The sequence below is a fragment of the Ursus arctos genome, unplaced genomic scaffold, assembly GCF_023065955.2.
Source record: "Ursus arctos isolate Adak ecotype North America unplaced genomic scaffold, UrsArc2.0 scaffold_3, whole genome shotgun sequence".
In the NCBI taxonomy this organism is placed as follows: Eukaryota; Metazoa; Chordata; class Mammalia; order Carnivora; family Ursidae; genus Ursus; species Ursus arctos.
Window position 1 is genome coordinate 40,340,323 of NW_026622985.1, and position 8,083 is coordinate 40,348,405.

Consider the following 8,083-nt stretch of genomic DNA (forward strand, 5'->3'; position numbering starts at 1 on the left):
AAGGCAGATGCTTAACTGACGGAGCCACACAAGCACCCAAGAGGTTAGATTGTTTTATTAGTACAAAAACACTCTCTGAAGTGAAATTTTTCAGCCCTGGAAGAGGGAAGATACTATGAAAGACATTTCATAAAATGTAAAAAACTCCAGAAAAGAACAGAGCTACAAGAGAAAGATGTTCTGCTGGAGGATTTTTCTGGTGGGATTGGATGGAAATGCATTCATTAGAATTTAGTTTGTTCTATTGATTGACTGGAAGTGAAGATTCCTTATTGTGAGCACAGGTCAATTGTAGTCGCTGTTTTTCCCTTCCTGTAGGCTACTGACAAATATTTTCTCTATGTTTGTTGCAGGGTGAAGTGTAAGAGTGGGTCCAAAACTGATTATGTTTAGCTAAGGCTCAGATAAGAAGAGAAGCTTGTTTAAATTCACACCATCAGTAAGTGCCGGCCCTTGGAGTCTGTGTTCTTGTTACCCTCTTCTTTGGCCTCTCTCTCCTACTTTTGGTCCTTCATTCAACCCTTCCTGCCCATCCTTCTCTCCTTTATCAACTTTCTATTTTTTAATATCTTTGAGGGTAAGGAGAACAATAAACGTTTTGGAGGCTTCGTTACTTTTCCAAACTGTTCTTTGACTCCTCTGATAATTTCTCCCACAAATACATTTTCTCCCTTTGAAAGTTCTTTTTAGTGACCTGACGTCAACTCCGTTTCTCTAATTCGCTCTGTGTCCTACTTTTTAAATGTTTTATAAAGTTGAAGGACTGAAGATGACTATCAACTTAGTATAATAAAGGAGGGCATTTTTAAAAATAAATTAAGCAGTTTAACTGCATCTAGTATCATAAACTTTAGAACTAAAAGAAATTGCCTGCAATTATTACTTTAGAAGAAGAAAAAACAGAAGATAGAGTGACATAGATAAAATGCATGACTAATATTAGCCTAATTTATTTGGTCAAAAGTGAAAATAAATTTTATTAAGAAATTAATCAAATTTTACTCTATTAAACAAAACTATAATCTAATGAAGGTACAGTAACTGATATTTTCACATTTTTTGGTGAACTTTAAGTTCAAATGACTGGAGGTACTGAAACCTTGATTAAGACATCAAAAATTACTTTGATGAGACAAATTAAACTTTTCCTTGGTGCTATCTAGTTAATTTGGGGTATTAATTTAGACATAAGTCAATTAGTATAGTATAGTTAAATGTAAGAAATAAGCAAATGTACTAAGCATTTATCTTCCTTTTTCAGCTTGTTTTGTCCAAGAAGAGATTTAATAGAGAGAATGTGGTTCAACGAATTATGAATGCTGTTGGAAAACATTACAGCTATGCACGTAAGGGTGTTTGAAAATAAACAAAGGTTACTAGTTAGAAAGAGTAAAATATATTACATTGGAAATTTTAAACAAAAAGGAAGCCATTATTTCCTTTTTATCTGAGACATTTTGTAAAATAATGCAGAGAAGGAAGTATGTAAGCTAGTAATGATGTATGGTTTAATTAAAATATTTTATTGATAATTTAATACAGACAATTCTAGCAGGCGACTGGTTATGAATGTGTTTCCTTTAAAACAACTCTCTAGTCCACAAAATATATGAAGTTCATTTTTGGCAAAATATAAAGAGCGTATACTTCATATCCTTATCTGTGAACCACTCTTGTTTCTATCTATTTACTACCACTATTTACAGAATTTATAGTTACACATTTATCACCACCTGCACAGGGTAACTGCTGCTTTTGTAAAGACCTATATACCGTGGCAAGTATAACCGAACAAGCTTCCATTGTTGCTGTTAGTTGCTGTCTCTCGTGTTTAAGACCCCGGCTATTTATCTCAGTGTTCACACACAGAAATTGAAATGTATAAAAGTGGACATTATTAAATAGAGACCACACAGGATACCTGTTCTCCTTCAGTGAAGACCTCTCCAGGATGCCAATTCAGCTGCAGTTATCTCAAGTCGTACAGTGGTGAAGCCAGAATTACTATATAAGGGAAGAAGGGTTTGGGAGCTGTGTTCTGATGGGGATAGAAAAGGGTGAGTCTCATCCCCAGAGATCTAGTTAGAAAACAAATTCTGATTTGCTTGTCTGCAGTGGAGTCTGGGATTCTCCTTTCTAGAAAGCTCCAAAGGGCTCAAAATGCTCAAGGAACAAACACGGAGTAGCATGGTCAAGTAAACTAGTTGGAAACTGCATATGAAGCACGTGGTGTTTCCTTAGGTTGCTGGTTTATGTGGTGTGGCTGTGAGAGAGTGGGAATCTCAAGTGTTAATGTGGAATCTAACTTACATTCTCCTGAACCCTCAGTCTCTACAGCTACCTCATATTCTTGCAACTGAATTCATGAAATCGCAACTCAAACTCAACTGTGACTGAATCAGAACATATTATGGACTAAATTATCCCTCCAAAATGCATATGTTGAAACTAATCTCCATTGTGATAATATTTGGAGGTGGGGACTTTGGGAATTAATTAGGTCCTGAGAGTGGAAACTTCAAGAACGAGATTAGTGCCCTTTCAAGAGACCCCGAGCATTCCCTCACCTCTTATGCCGTGAAACAGCACAGCAAGAGGAAAGCCATCTATGAACTAGGAATGAAGCATCACCAGATATTGAATCTTTTGGCACCTTGATTTGGTACTTCCCAGCCTTCATCACTGTGAAAAATAAATAAACCCAGTCTATAGTTTTTAGTTGTAGCGACCCAAACAGACTAAGACAAAAATATCTAAAGAAATAAACTGCGATGGAGTTTGCATCCCTGCTCAAGCTTTGAGTAATCAACAAATTCCTCAAAAATGACAAAACTGTTCAATTTTATTAGTTTCTTAAAGAAACAATAGGATTTCAATGTAATCAATATAAATACCACATTTCTTGTTTTCCTAATTCCTTAGATTGTAACTAACAACAAAGGAAAGTCTGGGGATGCCTGGGTGGCTCAGTTGGTTAAACGTCTGCCTTTGACTCAGGTCCTGATCCCAGGGTCCTGGGATGGAGTCCTGCATCAGGCTCCTTGTTCAGTGGGGAGCCTGTTTCTCTCTCTCCCTCTGCTGCTCCCCTTGCTTGTGCTCTCTCTCTCTCAAATAAATAAATAAAATCTTAAAAAAAAAAGTCTGACTTTGCTACAATGGTACTTATATTAGCAGGTGAAACTTACATTATACAATCATAAAACTAATTCATAGAAACAAATATAATCTTAACACTAATAGCACTACCCAAAAGAAAAGTGTTTAATGGTAAACAGATTTTGAGGTCTGTATTTCAAAATGTTTGGCATGACTTTTGCCTTTTTAACTCTTTCCTGTTATAGACTTACTAATACATCAGTACAAAACATAATAATTATTTAAGTGTTTCTCAAGCTAAGGTGCACGTAGACATCAATTGGGGAGATATTTAAAAAAATCATCCCACCCACTGACAAATGAAATCGGAATTTATTTGGGCAAAATCCAATCATCAGCGTTGTTTGAAGTGGCCCACGTGATTCTCCCACGCATTATGATTAAGAACCTATAGGGCATGTAGCTCCCGCTATCTGCTTTACGCAGAAGATAAAGTAATGGCTAAGGAAACAATACATCGGTGCTTACAGTTATCAAAGCAAAAATTGCACCTGACAAAGTTAACCAGGCCAAGACGGCTTGATTCTAAGATATTGCAAAGAATGCAGGCTGAATTCATCACCACTGAAACAAAGGGCAGGACAGTTTTTAAAAGTTGAGGTGGGAGGATTGTAGGCCATCTCCATTTGCTAATTGGTCTCACCCAAAGGAAAAGCAAACTTTCTCTTATCTTCATGGCAGGAGATGTTTTTTACATCTTGGAATAAGGCATCCATGGAAATTAAACTTCTACTTTCCCACAGAGACTGGGAGACTGGGAGAGTAAACTCTTTTGGTATTGACATTTCAAAGATTCAAAGATGTGGCCCCTAGGACCTTGAGAAAGACACTCCCAGGTTGCAAAACTGTCCAGAGATTCAAAGGGGTAAAGAAAGAATGTGTATGTTTCTAAAGCACATGCTCTAAGGAAAGGAGGTCGGGAACCAGAGTCAGGAAGAACCCTGTCTAAAGTTTAATCAGGCTGAGGGGAATATTGAAGTCATCTTGGACACAGGTAATGCCAATGTGCTCTCCTAGAACCAGGTTCTCAAACTTGGCTGCACATGGTATTCACCTGGGAGTTTTACAAAAATACAGATGCCTGTGCCTAACTCCACAGCTAACTGATTTAAATATTGACATAGGCATTGGTATCTTCTCAATAGTTACAAAATACACCAAACTTGAAAACTACTATCTTGCAAAGAGCTGAATTTCCCTGAGAGGATAGGAAGATGTGAAATAAATTCATCTCAGAAATAAATAATGCAGCATATTATTGCTTAATTGTATACCAAATATAAAAATAGTAAGTGGAAGAAAGAAAGAGAGAGAGGGAGGGAGAAAAGGAAAGGGAGGGAGAGAGAGAGAGAGAGAGAGAGAGGTATTTTTACTTTATCTGAAGAACAAAAGGAAAGAAAAGAGAAAAAGAAAGATTGATTCTGCCACATCAAGGACTAGAGGCTACTGTCACAATTAATGAATCATCTATACAAATATTAAATGAACATTTTGATAAGCCAACTGAGAAAAAAAATTAAATAAATTAAAGCTCTCTCTGTACTATTTTTCTCTAATTTGTACCTGGTCCATGCTTGGGTGCTTTTGTCTTATTCCTAATCTCATAGACTCTCTTCTTAAATCTCCCACTTTCCCTCGTTCAGACTGTAATTGTCCTCTATTTACCCTATATTCCTATATTTTGGTGGCAGATGTATTAACTACCCCAGCCGGGAAGCTTATTTGTGATAATGTGCCAATGGAATCAGGACAGTGCCTTTTCTGTAGGTAATATTTATGCAAGTTTGGTTTTCCTGATAGCAGTCCCCCAGGCTTTTCAGCCCAAAGAAGGGATGATTTCACTGGTGGCACTATCAGTCCAGGCAAAAAAGGCTAACAGTATCATGTTAGGTTGACAAGTGACATGAATCGTGTGTGTGTGTGTGTGTGTGTGTGTGTGTAGACATTTATTCTATTAGTTCCATTGTTGCACTTTTACGAGCTGCAGTATTAGTCCCTAACTTTTTTAGGTCACATTCCCCTTTGAGAAACTGACGAATGCTAGGGAATATCTTCAAAAGAATGGGAAAATACCTATTATCTACAAAACTTTGCGAATAATTTGACCATAGTCACATATTCACTGAAACCCATTCATATACTTTAGCATTATGGGACTCCATTAATAACCCTTTATAAAATGAAAGGGAATTCTGCATCAAGGTCCCACTTAATGGCATGTTTTAAACGAAGAAGATGCTCCAAAATGAATGATCCAAACAGTAACTTTAAAATAAATAATTATCAAAATAACTTTTATTTTATTTTACTTCATCATTTACTCTCATACAAGTATAGATTAAATTCTTAGTGTACTAATGTATCTTTTTTTAAAGTTGTGAAATTTAAGAAATGGAATAATCTCAAACACTCGTTAACATTTTCAAGCATTGGCGAAGCTTAGAAGTAATTGTAAATAAAATGAAGAAAAGAATATCTTTGCTAATATTTTATGCATTTGTTTTTGTACCCCTCAATTCATTTGGTATTCTCCTTCCATGAGAGGATATTATTTTTTTCCCAGTTTTTCTCCTCCTTTTGATATTTAGCCTTAGCAACTCTGTTTGAGAGGTTAGAAATGTCGGCAACCACGTCGCACTGACGTCGTGGCTCATGAAGAAGCAGGTGCAGCGTAGAGTGTCATGACAGCCTGGAATGGAATTCCAGCCACGGGAAGGTAAAGTTCCCAGCCGCGCTAGCACAGATTGAAATAACTCACTCCTGACTGCTGCCGCAGAAAGTGTCAGTCTATATCTCAGACTGTAGCTATCAACCACTTTGTACTGATGCCTCCAGCAGACACACAGAGATTCCAAAGTAACACGGGGAGGCTAATGCATTTCCCTAAAGGAACGCAGAGCATTTAAACAGTTTCAGAGTCTCCACTTTTTCTACTAAAAATTATTGTCTCAAGGACAAGAACATTTCTATTTTTTATATTGGATGGTCTGTACCTCTTACAAGGTACCGATTTACTATTTCTTGTTTCTATTAAAACTAGACATGTATTTCTAAATTTTCTCCATTTTAACATGGAGGAAGTAAGGAAACAACATGAACAAACAAGGAATGCCTGTCAAATTTCATGATGAAAGTTTTAACAGTTAAAATTTTGTATGGGGTTTTTGTTTCTGAGCTTCAGTTAAATTGCAGTGTAACTTTTACCGAATACTTTTAAGTAAGCAAGAGTTAGCTTTTTCTAAAAATAAAAATTTTGATTCTTTCTAATTGGCTTCTAAGAAAAATTGAGGCATTAAACAGTGGCTCTTATTAGAGTCAGCTCTTCCTGGCCCTTGTGAGCTAGCTATGCACACGTCTTCCCATCCTCCGATCAGTGGCGGCACTTTGATAGTTTGAAGGAGGCCATGGTGGGAGTACTTAAGGCACAGAAATTGTAAAGGCTCCAAATTCCCCTTGCCCTCCGAAGCCATGTGTTAATCATTTGCCAGCATACTCTAGATTATCATACTACAGCATAGAATAATACATATATTATATTATATGTAGAATCATACTCCACATAGTATGCTGCAGATAGCATACTATAAATGTGTGTATAGTTATACAACATGTATTAGGTTCTTTAGATGTCAATAAACTCAAGTGATTAGAGGTGGAGGGTTAATATGGATTTCTCTTCTACAACTTTGTAGTCAGATGATATGTTACAATAAAAATGAGTCTTAGACCATACTCCGGCAATCATGTACACATTAATAAGGAAAAAATAGTAATATAAGCAAATTTTCTAGGATCAGTAGATCCCAGTCTGTATCTGCAGACACTCTGGCAAGAACCTTCTGTGAAAGATGTGCTCCCAGGGGAACACATCAAGATGGCAAACCTATTGAAACTTTTTTTTTAATTTATTTTTTTAATTTTAAATTCAATTAGCTAAAATATAGTACATCATTAATTTTTGATGTAGTGTTCAGTGATTCATTAGTTGCATATAACACCCAGTGCTCATCACATCATGTGCCCTCTTTAATGCCCATCACCCAGTTACCCCATCTCCCCACCCATCTCCCTTTTGTAACCCTCAGTTTGTTTCCTGGAGTCCAGAGTCTCTCATGGTTCGTCTCCCTCTCTGATTTCTCCCCATTCAGTTTTCCTTCTCTTCCCCTATGATCCTTTGCACTATTTCTTATATTTCACATATGAGTGAAACCATATGATAATTGTCTTTCTACTTTTTTCACTTAGCATAATACCCTCTCGTTCCATCCATGTCCATGTAAATGGTGGGTATTCATCCTTTCTGATGGCTGAGTAATATTCCATAGTATATATGAACCACATCTTCTTTATCCATTTGTCTGTTGAAGGACATCTCAGTTCCTTCCATAGTTTGGCTGCCATGGACATTGCTGCTATGAACATGGGGTACATGTGCCCCTTCTTTTCACTGTATCTGTACCTTCGGGGTAAATAGACAGTAGTGCAATTGCTGGGGCACAGGGTAGCTCTATTTTTAACTTCTTGAGGAACCTCCATACTGTTTTCCAGAGTGGCTGTACCAGCTTACATTCCCACCAGCAGTGTAAGAGGGTTCCCCTTTCTCCATATCCTTGCCAACATCTGTTGTTCCCTGTCTTGTTAATTTTAGCCATTCTAACTGTTCAAACTTCTAAGGTGAGTTTACAGAGTCCTTTTTGATACAGTGGTGAAAACAAACAATTGAAAATTATTCTCTTAGAGTCCTGCTCTAAAAACATATTAATTCCTTTCTAGCCAATTACATATGTTAAATACTATTTATTTCACCAAAGGAAAAAATATTCTAAGTCCGCTTGTGCTCATTAACATTTCTGTGATGTAGATTTTAATAACGATATTTGAAGTACTCATGTAGCTTCCTTTGGAACAGAGGTTCCTGATTACATTG